Below are 23,314 nucleotides of genomic sequence, written 5' to 3' on the forward strand. Positions count from 1 at the left end.
AAATGGGAAATAAAATTCACAGGGAAATCACACAGAGCCAATTTTTAATTTTTTAAATATTTTTTTGGTAAAATTCCAAGGATCTAGGCCGGTTGGAAAATTTACAACCCCTCTCCTTCCTTCAAATTACATAAATTGATCATTTTGCTTTCTACAATACACTTAGTATATTTTTGATGCTCAACATATAAACATTACCAACACCTGCACTTCATATAAAATTATCAAGCACTTTTTGCCTCCTTCTTTTGGTATAAGAAAACATTTTTGCTTAAATGGAAAACAAACAAACAGATTTTTCACTCCTTTCCCCCCTCCTTTTGGTGATCATAATTATCCCTGCTACAAGGGGTTTATCACAGGCTAACAGCTGGGAAAGGATGTTGAAACACTGGAGGCATGCTACTGGAGAAGGATCAACATTTCAAATCTTCCTCACTTTTGGCTTGTTTTTACTTCTAGGAGATGGGATTCAAACCTGCCTTGGTCACAAATAAAAGGATTTGTTGGTCTTATATCCTTTTGCGCAACGGTGTTTCTCCCCATGCTCATATATATATATATATAGGGAGTTCTAGTAACAGAGGGACAGATTTCTGAAGTTATTTAGGTGCCTAAAGATGTAGATTGGTGCCTACTGGACAATGGTAGTTAGGCACCTAGTGGGATTTCCAAAAGTGCCCAAGTTCCTATCTGAATGTTTCATCTCCTAAATATCTTTAAAAATCTGGCCCAGAGTGCTTGTGGGATCAGGCCCAGTGAGATAATAGTTGTTAGGTTACCCAATAACCATGTTTGATTTGATTTATTGAACACTTGTACCTTCCTGCGATGAGCCCAAAGCAGGCGTAGTGTTTGCAAAATATTACTAAGAGCTAATATTCTGTCTGTTACGCTAGCTAAATATATTACATATGAGATACTGGCTCTGAATAAGCTCCATTGCACATTTGTAGAGAAAGAACAGAGAATGTCTTAAGCAGCAATTCCCATGTCTCTTTGTGTGTGTGTGTGTGTGAAGAGTAGAAATTTATTCTTTTTGACCTTGTCTCTATATCATATCCATGCTGCCCACTCGCTATTTTGGAATTTTTAGTATCCCTCATAAACATAGAAATGACCCCACTTTGTCTCTCTAATATTCTGGCAAAAGGTGGGTGGGGGAAAAAAATTAATAATGCATGTTAGAGTATTTTAGGAACACTGCTCTTCTGTGGGTTTGTTTTATCCTCCTCTGTGCAGCTCAAATTGATGCTACTTTTGAATCTTGTGCGTCATAAATAGTAATTGCTTCCAACAATGTAGTGTCCTAGCTGATGTGATCACCATGCACTTACTAAATATTCTTTACATAGCAGCCTCTGATAATGGATAAGTATTACATTGGTCATTATTAATTTTTCTGTGCCTTTATGCACCCAGACATTGAAATGACAGGTAGATGTATTGGGTACAGTTGGTCCTATCTGCCCAGCAATTAAAACAAATGTTGCTAAACAGAAAAGCACATCAGCTAAAACTGAATGTTTGCTTATTGGATTGATGCTCTTGCTAACAGCATAGAAGCCAGCTGCACCCTGTGTCGCTGTAAGAAAGAATGCATTTCATTATGAATGATGCAGCAGCATGCCTCATTTCTGAGATCTGATTATACATCTCCAATCATTAGAAGGTGGAAATAGAATATGCAGAGGAGGGAGGTTTGATTGCACAAAAAAGGTCTGGGAAGAGTATCAAGTTATCCCTCTTTATGTGGCATTCAGAAATTGAGCTGATCAGATAACTGATATTTATAGACTACCTTTCATTGAAAGAGCTTTAAAAACTTCACAAACTCGGAGATCACTTCACTTGCTGCTGGGGTAGAAGGTGGAAAAAGCCTTTATGCAGCAACCCTATAGATCCAATAACAATGAATACTCTATAATTGAAACTGCAGGGGGACTTTTAGATAGGTAGAATGTGACTATTCAATTTGGTATTTGTCCCAGACATCAGGGCTAACACCCTTATTCTCACAAAGTATCATAGGGTTTTTAATGATAACCAGTAGCCCTCACTTCATCAAAAGGTGGCTCCTCTTGCAGCACAGTGCCTCCTAATGCTATGCAAGGGTATTAGTTTGATATTGAATCATTTCAGCCATTTCTCACAGCATCCTGGCTTTTCCGAGTAGATTTTTCAGTCCTCATGTTGACTGGAAGGTATGGCTCTGCTTAGCTTGTGAGATTCGAAAGAGCCCTGGCCAAGGTAAGGCCTCCTAAAACTATTTTTAACTACTTCTTTCAAGACCCCCTTGAAAGAAACAATAGGTCAGAGGATGCATATACGAGACCAAAAGTCTTCTTGTGAGTAAGGCTTGATCTCTGTGGCAATGTTGTTGTTTTTTTTTCCTGACCTCTCTCATTTGGATTGGCTGTAAATATTACTGGAATTATTCTTCAAAGTGTTAGCAGCTGCAGCTCCCATTGATTTTAATGAGAATTGGAGTAGCTCAGCACCTATGGAAATCAGGACACATACATACAAGTAGGTCATGCTGTTCTGAGCTGACATACTTTATGGAATTCATATTTTAATGTAAGCTGGGTCTGAATGAGCTCTCCCCTAACTTCGAGTGATGAATGGGGGGAAAAGGCTTCAGGAGCAGACAGTATTTGCATAGACACGCCTACTCTGCCTAAGTACTCAGCATATGGACTGCTTTGCCAAAGTGATCACTTTGGGCTAATTTTCGGTTGCACTTCACTTTAGTATTGAATACAGGGGCATTGAAATGTTATCCTTATTGTATGCATAAAGGGCAGCAGAAATGTACTTAGCCTGTTCTAACTGAGGGGGTCACCCTAAACTGAATCTCACTTACTAAGCAGGGAGTAGGGATGCCAAATCCCAATGAAAGAGAGAGAGTATTCTTGTCGTGGTGTGGACTAGTGATGAATCATTGAGGAGCAGATCTAGGGACTAAGCCTTAGACCAAGTGTGCGGAGAGTGTTCCAGTGAAAAACAACACTGAGGTTCACTGCTACCCAGTGAAATCAATAAGGCTGGCCTAAGCAATGGAACCTCAGAACACGCCAGTGCAGAAGTGGCAGTGAGTGGCAAGCAGCTGCAGTGATAACAGAGAAAACAGTTGCAGGGAAAACAGCAGCAGCAGTGGGAAGAAGCAGCAAACAGCAGCAGAGATAGCATTACCAGTAAACCAGTTGCAACAGCAGAGACATTGTTCAACACCTCCTTTTCAGGGTGAGAAGTGAACCCTGAATGCACCTCTGAACTCTGGATCTTCACTGACCAACAACAACCAATTCTGAGTGAGCTGTGCAGAGGAGGGGAATGTGAGTGTCATGTTAAAGGGACATTCATTCTTCGGACTTTCATACCAGAAGGTGGGAAACTGAGGAAGAGGACACTGCTTAACATACTGTTGGGGTAGTGTTTGCTTATGGTCACATGCTTTTTGAATTGTGGTGCTTTCACAAATTAATGCTGAGTTCCCTTTTCCTTTTACTAAAAGCTGTCTTTTGTTATACACAGACTCAGCACTCGAGATGTGGGAAGTATTGCCTCTCAGATGCACCCAGAGGTGATGTGTAGTTTTCCCAAATTATTGGATGGGGGCTTGAGACAGTTCTGCTTTGTACTGTTAAGAGGAACCCTTAGATATTGAACCCAACCCTGGTTGCTGCCAACGCTACCTGGCAGAAAGGTTACATTAAAATGCCCTCAAGGCACAAAACAGCAAGTGCTCCTTGGTGTTAACACTAATGACATTTATTTTAAAATGCAGATATCAAACCAGCTAGTTACATGTGAGAAAATAAAGCTGGAGGAGAGGGCATTATTCATCATCGCTTGTTGGATAGCAAAGTGATTCTATCAAATTTATAAATGATTGGTCTTGAGGCATGGAATTCATTGTTCCATCCCCAGGCCAAGATATTTGTATTCCTTGTTATGTCTGGGAAATTACAGTTTGGAATTTAGATAATGCAAGGAGAGAATGCTCTTAACAAAAGCTAAGATGGTGCCACAAATGGAAGCTACAGCCAACCATGAGGAGTAGGTGGCTATTACTGTGTGAGGCTCTATTGCCCATAGTTTGCTAGTTGTTAGAGCTGGGGTCAAGATTATCATTGCTGGCCTCTGCTTCCCAGGCTGCCATTGGCTCATTGTGTGACCTAATTCCACGATTATTTAACATCTCTATACCTCAGAATATACACCCCCAAAATGAGTGCAGTAGTATTTCTGTGTCTCTCTGAGAGATTGTGTAGTTTAATTTAGTAATGTGTGTCATTGTATTCTGAAATGTACTCTGAAATGAAAGGTGCTATATAAGGGCAAAGCATTGTAATGAGCACCTATCCGTTAAAGGCACTAACCTATTCCTGGTGATACCACTTTCAGAAATCATGGCTTTCAGTAATAATATTTCACGATAGCATGGTACTTCTGATGTCATTCTAGTATGAGCCCTCTTTCGGAGCTGGTACTTCCAGATCAGACTCTTCCATTCTCCATTTTGAATCTCTGTGAGCCTAATGTTTTTTTTTTTTTTGAGGTGTTACTTATGGATGCACAGCTGATTTGCCTTTATGACAAATATAACAGTGAGATGTTCTTTATCTGTATGAATTTCTACATTTAGGGTAGGAAGAATCAGTTTGGTACATTTCAGGAAATAGGCCAATAGTTGTTGCAGAACCCGTAATGACATTATTGGGCGGATCTGTAAAATTAATGGATAGGTAACTACAAGTAAAGCATGTAATTTTTCTTTCAGTCACGCAATGTTCATAGAGTTGAACCTATTCTTCAAGAAAGAGGAATTAGCCAACACTCTAACGAGAAGACTATTGTATACAGGTGTCGTGATAGAAAAGCCTTACTGTGGCTAGTACCACTATGCTGGAGCTCTCCCCCATCCTTCCTCCCACCCTCTTCCCCCCAAAAAATGGTAGTGCAAGAAGGACAATTGTTCTTGAAATAAAATAAGCTTGCACTATGATTTAAACGGCAGTGCTATTGATTTAATCAGACTAAGCATCTCATGTGTTGCAGTGTGTCTAAAGATGAATTCAATCCTTTTCTAAAGTACTGGTAGTTTGTCAATTTGAACAAAGTAATTTGGCAAGGGAAGTAGCACTTCTGTCTGTTGTCATTTAGGTTTGGGGCATCGAAGTGTTTGCTATTTATGAGCCGCTGAATGCTACATGTAGCAATCGACAGTGTCTTCTGAGGCTCATTTTAAACTGAATTGCACATTGTTCCTTGACTATTTTCACTACACATCAGGAATAAAGGTTATCACAATGTGACCCATTGAATAGTACCTTACTCACATTAAGTAGTACTTTCCTCCATAACTTCAGTGTTAAGATATCAGATTCTGGATCTTAAATTTAATATATTCTCTTGTATCTCAAATTATACTTAAGTGGTTTACAAACTAAATATGCAGCAGCCATTTCACCAATGAAATTCAACCACTTCTGGGGGTAGGAGGGCAGTTGCCTGGAAAAATATCACATACCAAGCTGTTAAGAGAGGGTTATTTTTGATCAAGATCACTGTCACAAAATCCTAATATCATTCATTTAAATTTGGTGCTGAAACCACTGTGCCAGTCCTTCTGGCATAAATGGTTGATTCTAGTTGCTACTGCTAGACTTCTAGCACTTTAACTTTTGAAAATATTTAATATTTTTTCCTTGAACAAATGTTTGAAAGTTTGATGACCGTGGCCTCATGCAGCACACATCAGCTTTTTGAGAAAATTACACATATAAATATATGCTCACATATACCATGAGCTGACAAAACACATCTTAAAGTGGCCTGTCAATGAGAAGTTCCACCATACATCTGAGCATCTGTACAATGTAAATTTAGAGAGTATGAGAAGTCCATGTAATAGACAGCAGAGCACAATCAAAACCAGAAAGAGAGAGTGATCTTAGTATTTTCCTATTTGTATGGGACTACAGGTGTACATGTTCCATTATCAAGATGAAGAAAGGTGATGCCTCAATGAGTTTACAGTATGGATCAGTAATAATGCACTGAATTTCTAATGTGCCTCCCATTTGAGGATCTCAAAGGGTTTTACAAATATTTAGTAATAAAGTCTCACCCCTGTGAAGAAGGTCATTATTGTTAAATTGTAGGTGAAGAAACTGAACTATGTAGAAAAGTGACTTGCCAAAGGTTACACAGGAAGTTGGTGACAGAGCCAGGAATAAAAACCAGGATCATCCCCCCTCCCCTTGGCACACACAGAAATTAGATATATACAACACAGCATGTAGAATGAGACTGTACCACTGCTACTCACATTAAGTAGTACCTTTGTTTTATGGGTGGTCATGTGGACTACTTATAGAGTAAGGAACTACTCTCAGTGTGAGAAATGGAGTCATAACCTGGTTCTAAACAATCAGAAGTAAGAATATATAATACCAGAACATCTTGTGATAGAGGAGTGAACAAAAGAAGTGAGTTGTGAGGATGGAAATGAAGGGGAAGGTTGCTTGATGAAAAGAATTAGGAAGCTATAGAACTAAGGAAAATATTGTACAAAATAACATTTTAAAATTAGGGGCAGTCAAAATTACTATGGGGTTCATCCCTTTTTCTTCAGTCATTGGAACATATTTTGGGAGATGAGGGAAATGTTTTTAAAGAGTCTTTTTTTATAGGGTCAGTCATCGTTCCACTTTTCATTCAGTCACCAGTGATATCTCACACTTACTCTAAATCTCTATGTCCCTCATTTCTCAACCCCCACATACCTAAACAGATCCCTTCCACACAATCCCGTTGCTCATACCAAGAGGTTGGCTAGCGTCAGAGTATGTCGAACCTCCCGACCCATATAGACAGACTTGTGTTAGTGGTGCTCATGGTAGAATGCTAAAAATAGCCACGTGGACGTTGTGGCACCAGCAGAGGCTCAGGCTAGCCACCTAAATTCAAGGCCACCTTACCCTCTCTGTCTAAGATCAGGTAGCTATTCGGAGCCTCCACTGGTGCCATAATGTCCACACAGCAATGTTTAGTGTTAGTGTGAGACCCATTAGCACAAATCTGTCTAGTGGACAGTGAGGCTTGCTCCCATCTTCAGAGTAGACATACCTCAATGGACTGAACACAGTGCTGCAAATCCAGAGACCTGAGCCATGTTCCCAGCTATGTCGCAGACTCTTTGTGTGACTAGGAACAGCTCATTTTAACCTCTTTACTGTTCAGGGTTTCTCAATATAGGGACACTCAGGAAAGTTAATTGAATTAACTAAAGGTCTGAATTAAAAGCAGATTACTTAAACTCCTTTAAACTTTCTGTGTGGATTCTCTCATTAAGAATTGAAATAGCCCAGATTTGATTTATCTCAATTCACTTAAGTGAATTAAACTAAATGGAGTCCATTTTAATTCTGATTGGGAAGATCCATACAAGGTATCTAATGAAGTTTAACTAATCCACGTTTGAGTCACAATTTTAGCTCATTCAGATTAATTTTTCTGAGTGTTCCCATGTAGACAGTCCCTCAACTGGAATTAATTTGGGGAAGTGCTGCGAACAGAGTTATACAGGAAGTCAGACTAGATGATCACAATGGTCCCTTCTGGCATTAGAATCTATGAATCAGTCATCTCATGTATAAAATATGTGGTTTATAATGCTTACCTAATTTGACAAAGTGGTTTGAGCTCTATGGCTTATCTATGTGCTACATATTGTTTTTAATAGAAAATGAGACGTCAATGTGCAGTGAAATCACTTTTGTCATTGTTTGACATTTCCACAGAACTACTTACTCCTATGTTTCTTGGAACTGTTTGTTGTGATGCATTTCCCATTTGTGCCAGTACTACCAGATGTCCCACTATTGGCCAGAAAGGAACAAAGGAACATTGTGCAGCAGATGACAGACAGCAGAGACTGACAGCAGACACTTACCATGTCATACTCTGTTGATGAAATCACAGATGAGATGGGCAAGCCACGTCACCAGAATGTCAGATGAGCAACTGAAAGAAAAAGATGATCTGTTATGGTGAGCTAAAGCGCTCTCAGGGAGGCCAGAAAAAAAAAACGTTTCAAGGACTCCCTTAAGTTATACTTGAGGCATTTCAGCATTGACCCAGAGTTTTGGGAAGATCTCGTTCATGATCATTGTACCTGGTGAAGTCTCATCCATATTGGAGCTACAGTCTATGGGCAAAGGAGAACTGCTGAGATAGAGCAGAAGTGCCAGCAGCATAAATATCACAACAGCAGCATATCCGCTGTTAATCAAGAAACCTATAGTGGAATCTCTTGTTCAGTGTGCCACAAACCATTGAAAGCTCAAATTGTCTTGATCAGCCACTGACGTGTTCACAGAAACCAAACCAATCAGTGATGTCATAGTCATTCTTGAACTTGAAGAATGAATAGCGAACCATGTCATGTACGGGCTGGTGTGTGTCACATCTACTGTTTTCTATGGTCCAGTCTTGTGAGATATTAACTCTCTCAACTCTATTGCATACTTGCATGTGTAAATGGCTAATTGTGGTCTTTGCAAATGCAGTTATGTATGTGAATATGTAGTAATGGTGATTATGTACTCAAATTAGGCACATACTTGCTAAATGGTTTAAAACTCATGTGTGACATGGCCCAATGGCCATACATCCTAAATGCAACACCTTCCCCACAGAACAGGCCATAACTTTTATTTTGTAATTAAAATCTACACACCTTAATTTATTTACCACCAAACCTGACAGTTATGCATTTATACAGGGCAGAAAGAGATTTTTGCAACCAACTCCTATAGTCATTTCTGCAAGTGATATACTGCTTATTACACAAAAGGGATCTTTGTTCCATCCTTATCATTTGACTGCATCCTTTCCCGATGTCACCCAGCAAGGAAAGAACATCAGAGTGAGCTAAATGTAAAGAGAAAACCATAAAAGAAGCCTATACACTATACCTTATTCACACTAACCAACTAAAATCTTTTCCTGTCTAGCAGATGATTCACTTGAACATCTGATAATACAGGGAATAAACAGACACCACTTGCTGCAGTATATAGCATGGAAGATCATTCTGGCGATTCATTAAAGTGAAAGTTTTGTCACTGATCTTTCATTTCAGCCCTTCATACCATTTCCAGATGACTTTGGCTTTCAAATTTTATAATGGGATCTCTCCTTGAACTTACACTATGGTCAATGTGATGGAAATACGTTACTCATATGTTCTTTTTTTTGGTCCGTTGTCTGAAGTTGGTGGTTTGAACTCCAGTGCTCCCTCATCCTCCCTCTCAGTGACTATTTCTGTATTAACAACTACTCATTTCCCATAGCAGATCTGAAGGTTGTTTCTTTTCTCCCGTTTCTGTGGGTTCATTTAATGCTTTATGTCTGACTGAAGAATACAAAAATACTGCATATAGGAAAAATAAGCAGAAATGATGTGAAAGAATTAATTAGAACTGGGAGATCTACTGTCAGAGACTGAATTTGGCCCATACAACCTATTGCTTTGGGCAAAAGTTCTGAATAATTTCACTCATCTCTATATATGATGGACTCAATCCTGCAGTCTTTACTCAAGCGAAACATCCTATTCTGTGTAGCTTCTTATATTGTGCTTATCACTGTAGTATATGAGCACCTTCCAGTAATGCATTAAGTAATGCAACTATTCATCTGTCACGTGGCGTTTGTTCTCTCATCCTCTTTGGGTTTTTTTTTTTTAATAAATATTCCTGTTGCTATACATTTATGTTGGAGAAGTCAAGGTCAAAAAAACATGTCTTGCACTTGGAGCAGAAGGTGGTGAGGTTTTTTATGGTCTGCAGGAGTTCATTTCACATTGTCGGACCAGTCCTCAAGAAAGTTCTGGTTCCCATACAATTTAACTATACTCTTTGTCAAGGTTCCTTCCTCACTTTGAACTCTAGGGTACAGATGTGGGGACCTGCCTGAAAGACCCCCTAAGCTTATTCTTACCAGCTTAGGTTAAAAGCTGCCACCACCGAAGTGTTACACAAAGAACAGGGGAAGTGCCCACTTGGAAATCTCTCCCCCGCCCAAAATATCCCCCCAAGCTCTACACCCCCTTTCCTGGGGAAGGCTTGATAAAAATCCTCACCAATTTGCATAGGTCAACAAAGACCCAAACCCTTGGTTCTTAAGAACAATGAAAAAAGCAATCAGGTTCTTAAAAGAAGAATTTTAATTAAAGAAAAAGTAAAAGAATCACCTCTGTAAAATCAGGATGGTAAATACCTTACAGGGTAATCAGATTCAAAACATAGAGAATCCCTCTAGGCAAAACCTTAAGTTACAAAAAGACTCAAAAACAGGAATATACATTCCATTCAGCACAACTTATTTTATCAGCAAAACAGAATCTAACGCATATCTAACTAGATTGCTTACAAACTCTTTATAGGAGTTCAGACCTGCATTCCTGCTCTGGTCCCAGCAAAAGCATCACACAGACAGAGCGAACCCTTTGTTTCCGCCCCCCCCCGCTCCAGCTTTGAAAGTATTTTGTCTCCTCATTGGTCATTTTGGTCAGGTGCCAGCGAGGTTATCTTAGCTTCTTAACCCTTTACAGGTGAAAGGGTTTTTCCTTTGGCGAGGAGGGATTTAAAGGTGGTTAGCCTTCCCTTTATATTTATGACACCCTTACTACAGGAAGTTCTGTTGTGCCAGAGGAGTGAAGATGTTGATCATGGTCTTCATTTCAGAGCTTCAAGCAGTCTTTTAGGTGCAGGTCATGGAGCACCTTGAACATAAGGACTGAGACCTTGAACTTGATTCCAAATTCTGTGGGAAACCATTGCAGGGATGGGGAAAAGGTTTGATGTGCTTGAGATAGTGTGTGTTGCTGAGGAGATGTGCTGCAGTGTTCTGTATTACTTGGAGGTTCCTAAGCACTGATGTTTTTTTGTGCCCATGTATATGACGTTTCTGTAGTTCAGCCGAGGGATGACAAAAGCTTGTGTAACTTAGGGCTTGACTACATTGGCAACCGTTTAAAGCTTTGACGTGGCTTGTGTCGTCGTGGCAGAGCGCTGGGAGCTGGGAGAGAGCTCTCCCAGCGCTCTAAAAAACCCCACCTCCACGAGGGGCGTAGCTCTGAGCGCTGGTGCACGGTCTACACTGGTGCTTTACAGCGCTGAAACTTGCTGTGCTGAGGGAGGTGTTTTTCAGACCTCTGAGCGAGAAAGTTGCAGCGCTGTAAAGTGCCAGTGTAGACAAGCCCTAAGGCGAGGTCATCATCTGCCAGGATAGGAGAACCTACTGAAGATAATAGAAAGCATTGTGGACAGATGCTACTACTTAAGAGCTTAGCATTAGTGAGAAATACACGGAAGTCAAAGAGAGTTTTTCTTGAGTTAGTGTGAAATACTGAGTTTGCAGCTATTAGTGAATGTTGTTGCTTTGCAGCGGCTGCCCCACAGAGCAGGTAAAGGACCAGCTGGCCATAGCACAAATGAGCAGACCCTGTAGTGTTTTGAAACTGAAGGATCATGGTTCTATTCCTGGCTCCCCCATGTGTGTTTGATTTATATAGTAATTGTATCTGCTGTCTGCCGTGCATGGATTCATTACATAAGGCCTAATGACTACAGGAGTGGGCTCAGTGTCACTAACATGGGAGTATGATTTTAAGCAAAGAACAAGCTGCAGGAGCAGATGAACTTAAAAGCAACCAACTGGTAAGAGCCCGATTTCTTGGAAATATTCTTAGTCATAAAAAACAAGAGAAATAAATAAAAGCAAGAAAATACGGATATATTAGCAGAATTGCAGCTAATTAGCGTGAGCTTCAAAGATTTCTGTGAGGCATCAGGGAGGCTATCAGCAAATCTGCTTTTCTTCTGTCACAGAAAAAAACCCAAACAAATTGAAGCAACATTAAACTCCTCTCCCAGGTTGTGATACATACAGGGGCACAACACTTTGAAGAATCTCAAATTCAAAAGTTTAAATGAAGAACATTCATCATGGCTATGAAGTATAGGATTTTACAGTAATACAATCAACTTTACATTTGACCCTTGCTGCGTTCCTTCTGTTCAAATGTTTTATTGTTATACTGACCATAGAATATAATAATAAAAACAGAAGAAAGCCCAATGGGAGGCAGACATTTAATGGTGAGAGCACTTAGCTGGGAATTGGAACCTCTGGGTTTTGGACTCTGTCAGTGGATTGCTGTGTAACTTTGAACAAGTTACTTAATTTTTCTGGGCCTCTGTCTCCCTACTGTTAAAATGAGGATAATAATAGTTACCTCTGGAAAGTGCTTCAGGAAGGACTTCTCAGTATGGCTCTCTTGAAAACATCTGTATTGCTATTGTTCTTCATTATTTTAAATACTTGGCAGGTGGTCTGATACAATGGTGATGGGGGCTATAGGAATGAGGTAGGATAGACTGGATGGGCTGACTGTTTAGTTCTGGACACCTAAAACTAAAGAGAATTTGGGGATTACAATTCATATTTTCCAGATTTTTTCCACAATTATAAGAGCTAAAAACCTATTTTTATTTAAAATGAAAGATTTTCATGCTGTTACATGACTCCAGGAGATGGGGCTTTAAGAAAAATACCAAATATCATGAGACTTCTTCATCTTCTTTTTCCTTTATGCCACTTTTTCCTGGTGAGGGTCATGGCAGCAGCATGGAGAATAAGGAGCGCCAGACCTACCTTTCCTCCACAACAGGTTCCAACTCCTCCTGGGGGATTCCCCAGCATTCCCAAGACAGCTGGGAGATATAATCCCTCCAGTGTGTCCTGGATCAGCCTCAGGGAATGTGGAACATCCAGTGAAATGCGCCTGGTAGAGTTCCAACAGAAACCTCCCAGGAGCATCCTTATCGGGTGCCTGAACCACCTCAACTGGCTCCTTTCGATCTGAAGGAGTAGCAGATCTAAATCAAGGCCCTCCTGAATAGCCGAGATCCTCACCCTGTCTCAGAGAGTAAACCCAGCCACTCTGCAGCGAAACCTCATTTCCACCACTTGTACCCGCGTCCACTTGTACTCGTCCTTTCGGTCATTACTCAAAGTTCATAACCATAGTTGAGGATGGGGACATAGATCAATATGTAAACCGAGAGCTTTTTCCAAGAACTCAGCTCCCGCTTTGCCACCACAGATCGGTACAGCACCTACATCACTGCCACCAGAAGGCCAATTTGCTGGTTGATCTCATGCTCCCGCTTCCCATCGATCATGAATAAGACCCCTAGATACTTGAACTCATCCATATATCATGAGACTCGTGATAAAATTTCAGGAGTTGGCAACACTGTAGAATGTTGTCTCAAGGGGAGTGGTATAAACCCTATAATTTGGGGACATTTAAAGCTCAGTTGTAGAAAGCACTTGGAAAGATCCTGTATGAAATAATCCTGCACTAGTAATATAGGGAGTATGCACTAGAGAGCAGTGCAGCATAGTGGACTCCTGGACATGCCCAGTTTCCTCTGGCCACAGCACATATGACAGCATCAGGAGAGATCTGTGGGTAAGAATTTCTAGACTGGAGTTTCATCACTATGCCATCCCCCCACCTGCCACTGGGGTGAGCATCCTGGGATTGGATATACCAGCTTTAGGGCCAGCAGTGCTAGGAAAAGTGGTCATATTGCATGTGTAGGGGCTGGCTCTATCTGACATTGATTCTGTGTGGTAAGTTGCCGGTGGAAGACGCAGACAGAAACCAGCAAAACCACAAGCTTGCAGGTGTTCACTGATAGACAGCTAAGTGCTCAATAAGAACCCCTTATCATGGCAACAATGGTCATGAGTGAGGGTAAACGTAAACAGGGTTGGGGAATTTAGCAGGAAAATTGGAGGGCAATTATTGGACCGAGACCAGAATTGCCTACCTGTGGAGGGGGAGGGCTGATGATTACAATAAAGGGGAAATGCAAAAGGATCTTGGTGCTCATGCCTCGGGATGTAGGGGAGGTGAATCGGTGGTACTGCTATGCTTCTGCAGGGTGAAACTGAGCTTCTGCTACAATAAATGCACAACCGTAACCAAAGATTCCAGTCTCCGTGTATTCCTGTGTGTCCATTGGTTGTGTCTGAAGACATAGGATACCCTAATTGCATGTCCATCTGTTGTGTCCGAAGGATACCCCAACATTGCACTGGAGAATCTAGCCCAGAACACTGTACAGAATTACAGTAAACCTCAGATGCTGAGGGCCTGCTTCTGTTCTCGCTTACACTGCTTTTACGTGGGCAGAACTCCACTGGCTTCACTGGCTATGTCACAGGGTGAGCTGAGCCCTTTAAGGAGGAACTGCCCTGGCACACTAGATCCTCATTAACAGCCTCTTGATGGGGCCTGACAGAGGACAACTGGTGTCTCTAAATAGCCAAGGCAACAGGAAGAGGAAACTGTGGCTAAGGCCGCAGAGAGCAGGAGGTTCCTGTAGGAGACCCTTTTCCAAGGGGAAGGGTTTGGGCTTATGGGGTCACTTGGACATTGTGAGCCTGTGGAAGATGCAGGTAGAAAGACTTAAGAGTGGTTGCTCAGATGAGAACAGAGAGTGTTTAATGGAGCCCAGGATGGGCTGCAGCGAGTGGCCTGGGTAGGGCTGAAGAACTATGCCTATCTTGGAAACTTAAAGATAGACAGACACCTCAGGGATACCGTGCCCAACTTGAGATTGGGGGTGGAAGTCTCTTGTGTGTTTATTTTTAACTTTGTTAATAACCTAAACCTCTAAGAAGTGATGGTGTTATTAGGCCTTTGTGGAGTTCTTGAGGAGCCCTGTATGAGAGGAAAACTGAGGGAGGGTGCTGCAGAGCCACAACTGGCCATGAGGGAGCACTGAAGAGGCAGCAGACCTGGCAATAAGATCAAAATCAGGCTGTTTGACCAAAGAACAGCAAACTCACTAGACACCTACCATAGCACTTTGATTAGAAGGGCACTTCACTGTATTCCAACTTTTTTGAAATAAAAAAAATCATATGATACCAAGAAAGAGAAGCTCATTTGAAAACACATTATATAATAACTTATAAATGAAATGTATATCAGCAATGCTGTAAACTCTCCTAAGGCCAAAAATAAAACAAACAAACAAACAAAGAAATAAACACATTTTATATGGCAACAAATGTAGTGCAGACATAAGATTAATTTCCTCTAAGCGTTGTCTTTTCCTTTGAGAAAAAACAACAATTTGATGATTATATTGACTCAAAAACATGTTTCCTTTCAAATAACATTTTAAAGTTAGAGCTGCAAAGGCATCAGTAATTAATTAGTAGAATAAAGTGAAATTTTGAATGAAAGACCTTTATGCAACTGGGAAGAAATGAAAACAGTTTTTCATACAGAACGTGTTGAGTAAAGAGGGTTTAGTTTAATGATTAGTTCTGAGGAAATAATTCCTAGCAAATAATTCACTTGACAAATTTAGCTTCTTTTTCTTCTCATGTTTTGCAAATATACTCAGTTTTTGTGAAGTTTTTTTTTTTTTTTAAACTCTATGGATTGATCAGTTTGCTTGCAAATACTATTTACTTGACATTCAATAATTAGAACTGTGTTGGTTAGTTGTGATTGATCAGAAGTCACAAGATATTACATCTGTTTCATGACTGAATAAGCTTCAATCTTAGACTCAGGAGATGGTTTTAAGACATCACTATGCTTTGAATCTCTCATGGAGTGAGTGCTATTAAACAAGATTAAGGAAATACTTTTGGAAAGCAAATACTTTGGAACATTTTCACAAAAATGGAATTATGTCAGGAAGAGTGTGTATGTGTGTGTGTGTGTTGTAACAAAGTTCCTACTCTACCTTGGTGGGTCTTGCACTTATTGGCGGATTTGATTGCCTTGGAGCTTCATGGCAGCCCTCAGCTTGGCCGTTTTTCTGAATTCACAGTCCAGGTCGACTCCTCCTGTGTCTGACCAGGAGTTGGGAGGATTTGGGGGGAACCCGGGCCTGCCCTCTACTCCGGGTTCCAGCCCAGGGCCCTGTGGAATGCAGCTGTCTAGAGTGCCTTCTGGAACAGCTGTGCGACAGCTACAACTCCCTGGGCTACTTCCCCATGGCCTCCTCCCAACACCTTCTTTATCCTCACCATAGGACCTTCCTCCTGATGTCTGATAATGCTTGTACACCTCAGTCCTCCAACTGTCCGTGTTCTCACTCTCAGCTCCTAGTGCCTCTTGCTCCCAGCTCCTCACATGCACACCACAAACTGAAGTGAGCTCCTTTTTAAAACCCAGGTGACCGGATTAGCCTGCCTTAATTGATTCTAGCAGCTTCTTGATTGGCTGCAGGTGTTCTATTCAGCCTGCCTTAATTGTCTCCAGACGGTTCCTGATTGTTCTGGAACCTTCCCTATTACCTTACCCAGGGAAAAGGGACCTACTTAGCCTGGGGCTAATATATCTGCCTTCTATTACTCTCCGATAGCCATCTGGCCTGACCCTGTCACAGTGTGCAATCTGCAATGTGGAAGATCCATGGAGTGATGCCGACGACTTCAATTCCAACCTACATCAGTTCTGGCACGTAACACTTTGGGCATCATGAAGTCATTAAACAAGTTGTGAACAGATAACTGAACTGAAATCTTGAGGGAGGAGAGAGAGTGTAGCAGAAGGATCTAGCTAAGGATTCTATAAAGCAGTGTTTTATTTTTATATTATTTTGATTTTTTAACTATAAATGAGCAAACTAAATTTTACCTAAGAGCTTTCAAGGATCCCAGTTTGAAGTGATCTGGGATAAAAAAAAAAACCTCTCCTCTGCTCCAGGCAGAGCTGGAATTTGAACCTGGGTCTTCTTCACCCCAGCTGTAGTTAGTGTCTGTGTCTTTCTTTCCTTCTCTCTTCCCTTCCTGTCTTCACTGACCTCCTCCAAACAAACAAACAAACAAAACCCTTACAACTAACATTTCTCTGTGAAATGTTTCCACTTCAGTGAAACACAATTATGGGAAAGATGTTCCAAGCAGCTCTAGTCTTTAGTGGTAGGAGTAGGGCTTTGAGACCTGTTTCTGGCTGCTGCATTAAGCCGTGTCCCACCCCAAATTAATATAGCAGTTCCAGTGCAAATACTCCCACGTTCAATTCGATGTTTGTGAGTATTGTAACATGTAACATAAAATGTGGTTTTGAGGTCTGATCCAATAGCTATCAAGGAGGTTTTTTTCCCACTCATTTTACTGACTACTGGATCAGGGCCCCTGTGAGCATTCTTATGAGTCAAAATCAAATGCATGAATGCTCACAGGCAGTGAAAACAGAATGGGTGTGAAAAATATTTCTAATTTTTTTTAGGCAATTTGGCCCATTGCCTAAAATTCCTATGAAGTTTAATTGGTTACAGGATCCTTCACTTCCTGTCTTAAACTTGCCTTGTGTTGCTCTGTACTGTTAACCTGCTTCATTCCACTCCTGAATGAAGTGTCTTCAGTTCTGTAGTAGGTGAAGTGATTCCTATATACAGTGTTTGTCTGCTTTAGAATCCTTGAAAGCTCTTAGGCTGTTAATTTACATTTTAAAATCAAAAGGACATAAAAATAAAACATGGCTTATTTTCATCACATGATGATGTGCATTCTTAGTTAGATCATTTTGATGCGCCTCTCCACACTCCCAGTTTCAGTCTTGTTTTATGACATGTCATAAGGCTAATAATGTTACATACCACAACTGATGAAGGTCAGAACTGAAGTGCAGTGGGATCCCTCCACATGAAAATCTGCATTGCACCTGCCTACACTGTAGCTAGCAGAACCAGTGTTTTCACTCTGTCACTTTCAGGACCATTACATTTGCTCAGAAACTTTAAAAGAAAGGAAATCAAAGAGCTGGGGCAACCATATAAAATGAATAGAATTGTATAAGTCCCAGAGCCGTACATATGCTTCTGAGACACAGGAGTACTTAATGTCTAATACAGAGAGTGGTTCATTTTATTTAAAGTCATGGCTCTCGGGGACCATTCAAAAAGTGTGACTTGGACTGAATCACTCCGAATGTGCTGTGCAGGCTGGCTCAGAGCATGTCCCATGAGATTTAGACTGCTTGTATTTGAGAGCAGGCTGCGAAGACAAAACCACTAGCACTACAGAGTAGCAATAGCATAAAAAGAGGAGAGCATAATTCCAATTATGAGCATCACTGTGCGTGCTTTCCATTGTTCCACTGGCACAAAGCTGCTCTAAACGCAGGGCATTAGTTCTTAAAGGAGCTACCCTGCTGAAGGGGAAGCTTTGAGTGATGTAGAACAAGTGTAGTGGCCCCTGTCCACTTTCTCCCAGCCTCTGGTTTGGGGATTGGCTGCCAAAACCTCCCCTTGAGGACACTGTATGTGTTGTAGAGAATGCTGTGTTGTAGAGCACTGTATGTGTTGTAGAGCGTTCTAGTCTGCTATACTTTGAGCCCTTTAGGATCCCTTGGCAAAAGAGTGCGGCTAACTCAGGGAGAACCAGGGTTTAAAAAGCCGCTCCTAAATGACCAGAGGAGCTAGTGAACCAGAACAGCCAAGAGGGGCGTTTTGTGGGGGAGTTTAGAGAGGCATGCCTGCCAGGTCCAGCTCCCGAGCAAAGAGAGCCCTGTGACAGTGTGAGCTAACAAGGTTAGGAGAGTTTGGTAGTAGTGAGATTTCAGATGTAGGAAGAGGAGGCTGCGGGATTACAACATAACTCCTAGAAGGGTGCCAGAAACCCCCCTAGAAAGGAAATAGAAGCAAGGAGAGAAAAACTACCAACCTCTACACCCAACAAACTTTCTCTGAACTTAGTCTGAAAACAACAAACAAAAAACTCCAGCAAGAGTAAAAATAATGCAGGCAGAAGTCCAGCAGCTGTGGGAGCTATCCAGTTTATTGCACTGAATGCAGCATGTTTGATTATCTGCCTTGTGAGCAGGTGCTGAATGTGTGCACGTGGTGCAAACAATTAAAAGACGGAGGATGGGCTCTTGAGACCAGAGTGGCTGAACTGGAGGAACTAAGGGAGACAGAGAGGTACATGCAAGAGACTTTCTGGGACATAGTAGAGCAGTCCCATCCGAAATCCAACAGCCTCTGGGTGCTGCTGAGGAGGATGAAAGTCTTAGAGAAGGAGATCATCAAGCTGGAGCAGGAAATGATCCCACAGTTGTGATTCTCCTTCCAGATAATGTCATACAATCATAGAAGATTAGGGTTGGAAGAGATTTCAGGAGGTCATCTAGTCCAACCCCCTGCTCAAACTAGGACCAATCCCATCAAAATCATCCCAGCCAGAGCTTTGTCAAGCCGGGCCTTAAAAACCTCTTAAGGATGGAGATTCCAACATCTCCCTAGGTAAGCCATTCCAGTGCTTCATCACCCTCCTAGTGAAATAGTTTTTTCCTAATATCCAACCTAAACTCCCCCACTGCAACTTGAGACCATTGCTTCTTGTTCTGTCATCTGCCACCACTGAGAACAGCCTAGCTCCATCCCCTTTGGAACCCCCCTTCAGGTAGTTGAAGGGTGCTATCAAATTCCCCCCTCACGCTTCTCTTCTGAAGACTAAATAAGCCCAGTTCCCTCAGCCACTCCTCATAAGTCATGTACTCAGCCCCTAATCATTTCCGTTGCCCTCTGCTGGACTCTCTCCAATTTGTCCACATCCTTTCTGTAGTGGGGGCCCCAAAACTGGACACCATACTCCAGATGTGGCCTCACCAGTGCTGAATAGAGGAGAAGAATCACTTCCCCCTATCTACAGGCAATGCTCCTACTAATGCAGCCCAATATGCTGTTCATCTTCTTGGCAACAAGAGCACATTGTTGACTCATATCCAGCTTCTCATCCACTGTTATCCCCAGGTCCTTTTCTGCAGAACTGCTGCTTAGCCATTTGGTCCCCAACCTGTAGTGGTACATAGGATTCTTCCTTCCTTAGTGCAGAACTCTGCACTTGTTCTTGTTGAACCTCATCAGATTTCTTTTGGCCCAATCCTCCAATTTGTCCAGGTCACGCTGGATCCTATCCCTACCCTCCAGGATATCTACCTCTCTCCGCAGCTTACTGTCATCTGCCAACTTTCTTAGGGTGCAATCTATCCCATCATCCAGATCATTAATGAAGATGTTGAACAAAACCAGCCCCAGAACCAACCCCTGGGGCACTCTGCTTGATTCCAGCTGCCAACTAGACATCGAACCATTGATTACTACCAGTTGAGCCTAATTATCTAGCCAGCTTTCTATCCACCTTATAGTCCATTCATCCAGCCCATACTTCTTTAACTTGCTGGAACAGGTACTGAGGGAAACCATATCAAAAGCTTTACTAAAGTGAAGGTGTATCATGGCCACTGCTTTCGTCATATCCACAGAGCCAGTTATCTCATCATAGAAGGCAATCAGGTTGGTCAGGCATGACTTGCCCTTGGTGAATCCATGTTGACTGTACCTGATCCCTTTCCTCTCTTCCAAATGCTTCAAAATGGATTCCATGAGGACCTGCTCCATGATTTTTCCAGGGAGTGAGGTGAGACTGGGCATTCTGTAGTTCCCCAGATTCTCCTTCTTCCCTTTTTAAAAGATGAACACTATATTTGCCTTTTTCCAATTGTCCAGGACCTCCCCAGATCACGATGAATTTTCAAAGATAACGGCCAATGGCTCTGCAATCGCATCAGCCAGCTCTCTCAGCACCCTTGGATGCATTGCATCTGGCCCCATGGACTTGTGCTTGTCCAGCTTTTCTTGAAGCAGCTAGTCCAGGAACCCACAAGGGGAGAGGCAATACTTGATCAAGTCCTAAGTGGAGCAGAGGATGTGGTCCAAGAAGTGAATACAGCTGAACTTCAAAAACAGACTCCAAGGAGAGACTGCTGAATTAGAATTAATTTGCAAACTGGACACCATTAAATTAGGCTTGAATAAAGACTGGGAGTGGATGTGTCATTACACAAAGTAATACTATTTCCCCATGTTTATTTCCCCTTCCCTACCATTCCTCACACGTTCTTGTCAACTGCTGGAAATGGCCCACCTTGATTATCACTACAAAAGTTCCCCCCCACTCCTGCAGGTAATAGCTCACCTTACCTGATCACTCTCATTACAGTGTGTATGGTAACACCCATTGTTTCATGTTCTCTGTGTATATAAAATAGAGGGACGTGATCATTCCCCTCTATTCGACACTGGTGAGGCCTCATCTGGAGTACTGTGTCCAGTTTTGGGCCCCACACTACAAGAAGGATGCAGAGAAATTGGAGAGAGTCCAGCGAAGGGCAACAAAAATGATGAGGGGTCTGGAACACATGACTTATGAGGAGAGGCTGAGGGAACTGGGATTGTTTAGTCTACAGAAGAGAAGAATGAGGGGGGATTTGATAGCTGCTTTTAACTACCTGAAAGGTGGATCCAAAGAGGATGGATCTAGACAATTCTCAGTGATAGCAGATGACAGGACAAGGAGTAATGGTCTCAAGTTGCAGTGGGGGAGATTTAGGTTGGATATTAGGAAAAACTTTTTCACTAGGAGGGCGGTGAAACACTGGAATGCGTTACCTAGGGAGGTGGTGGAATCCCCTTCCTTAGAAGTTTTTAAGGTCATGCTTGACAAAGCCCTGGCTGGGATGATTTAGTTGGGATTGGTCCTGCTCTGGGCAGGGGGTTGGATTAGATGGTCTCCAGAGGTCCCTTCCAACTCTGTTATTCTATGATTCCTCGCTGTATTTTCCACTGCATGCTTTCGATGATGTAAGCTGTAACTCATGAAAGTTTATGCTCAAATAAATGTGTTAGTCTCTAAAGTGCCACAAGTACTCCTTTTCTTTTTGCAGATATAGACTAACACGGCTGTTACTCTGAAACCTGTCATTATGCAAGGCACTGAATTTAGCCATATGGAGTGGAAATCCATCAACTTCATGAAAAAACTCGTACAGATACAGACAGACATCATCTTTCTTTCCAAATGCAAACAGATGGACATCATACCAAAAGGACTGAAGGTAAAAAATCCATTACAATCTACATACCACACAGACTATGCTGACAGATTGTGCCACACACTCTCAAAGAAACTGTGGAACCACCTGATCAACATCCTCTACAGCAAACAGGGAAAGATTAAAAATGAGCTCTTAAAACTCGATACTCTCATTAAAAAAACAACCTTCCACACACACTTCCTCATGGCTGGACTTTACAAAAACTTGACAAGCCATTTACAACACACACTTTGCTTCTCTACAAAAGAAAAAGAACACTAAATTTTCTAAACTACTACATGCCACAAGGGGCCACAACAGTGGTTCCCTTAACCCACCCAGCAATATTGTTAATCTAGCTAGCTATACTCTTAGCCCAGCAGAAGAATCTGTCCTATCTCAGGGCCCCTCCTTCTGCCCCCCCACCCCCACAAACAAGATATAGTTCTGTGGTGACCTAGAATCCTATTTTCGACATCTCCGACTCAAGGAATATTTCCAACACAGCTCTGAACAGCATACTAACCCACAGAGACCTTACTACCAACACTACAAAAAGAAGGATTCTGGGTTGACTCCTCCTGAAGGTCGAAACAACAGATGGACCTTCTACATAGAGTGCTTCCGCCGATGTGCACGGGCTGAAATTGTGGAAAAGCAGCATCACTTGCCCCATAACCTCAGCCCTGCAGAACACAGTGCCATCCACAGCCTCAGAAACAACTCTGACATCATAATAAAAAAGGCTGACAAAGGAGGTGCTGTCGTCATCATGAATAGGTCAGAATATGAACAAGAGGCTGCTCGGCAGCTCTCCAACACCACATTCTACAAGCTATTACCCTCTGATCCCACTGTGGGTTACCAAAAGAAACTACACCATCTGCTCAAAAAAATCCCTGAAAAAGCACAAGAGCAAATCTGCACAGACACAACCCTAGAACCCCGAGCAGGGGTATTCTATCTGCTACCCAAGATCCATAAACCTGGAAATCCTCGACTCCTCATCATCTCAGGCATTGGCACCCTGACAGCAGGATTGTCTGGCTATGTAGACTTCCTCCTCAGGCCCTACGCTATTAGCACTCCTAGCTATCTTCGAGACACCACTGACTTCCTGAGGAAACTACAATCCATCGATGATCTTCCTGAAAACACCAGCATAGCCACTATCGATGTAGAAGCCCTCTACACCAACATTCCACACAAAGATGGACTACAAGCCGTCAGGAACAGTATCCCCGATAATGTCACGGCAAACCTGGTGGCTGAACTTTGTGACTTTGTCCTCACCCATAACTATTTCACATTTGGGGA

The 23,314-nt window shown here is 42.0% G+C and overlaps 1 long non-coding RNA gene across 3 annotated transcripts in view; it reads left to right on the plus strand.

Annotated features, from left to right (window-relative positions):
* The window catches only part of LOC311523087, a 116,528-nt gene that overhangs the window by 21,870 nt on the left and 71,344 nt on the right, over nucleotides 1-23,314 (plus strand). The window contains exon 1 of one of the 3 annotated variants that reach the window (XR_014712257.1): nucleotides 3,315-3,389. The exons of 1 other annotated variant lie outside the window; for it this stretch is intronic. This is a non-coding gene — a long non-coding RNA (uncharacterized lncRNA). Of the gene's footprint in view, nucleotides 1-3,314; nucleotides 3,390-21,926; nucleotides 22,019-23,314 lie in introns of those variants that run through there. One more of the 3 variants, XR_014712258.1, reaches the window with a different exon arrangement.

This window comes from Lepidochelys olivacea (assembly GCF_965140295.1).
Source record: "Lepidochelys olivacea isolate rLepOli2 genome assembly, chromosome: 6".
NCBI classification, from domain to species: domain Eukaryota; kingdom Metazoa; phylum Chordata; order Testudines; family Cheloniidae; genus Lepidochelys; species Lepidochelys olivacea.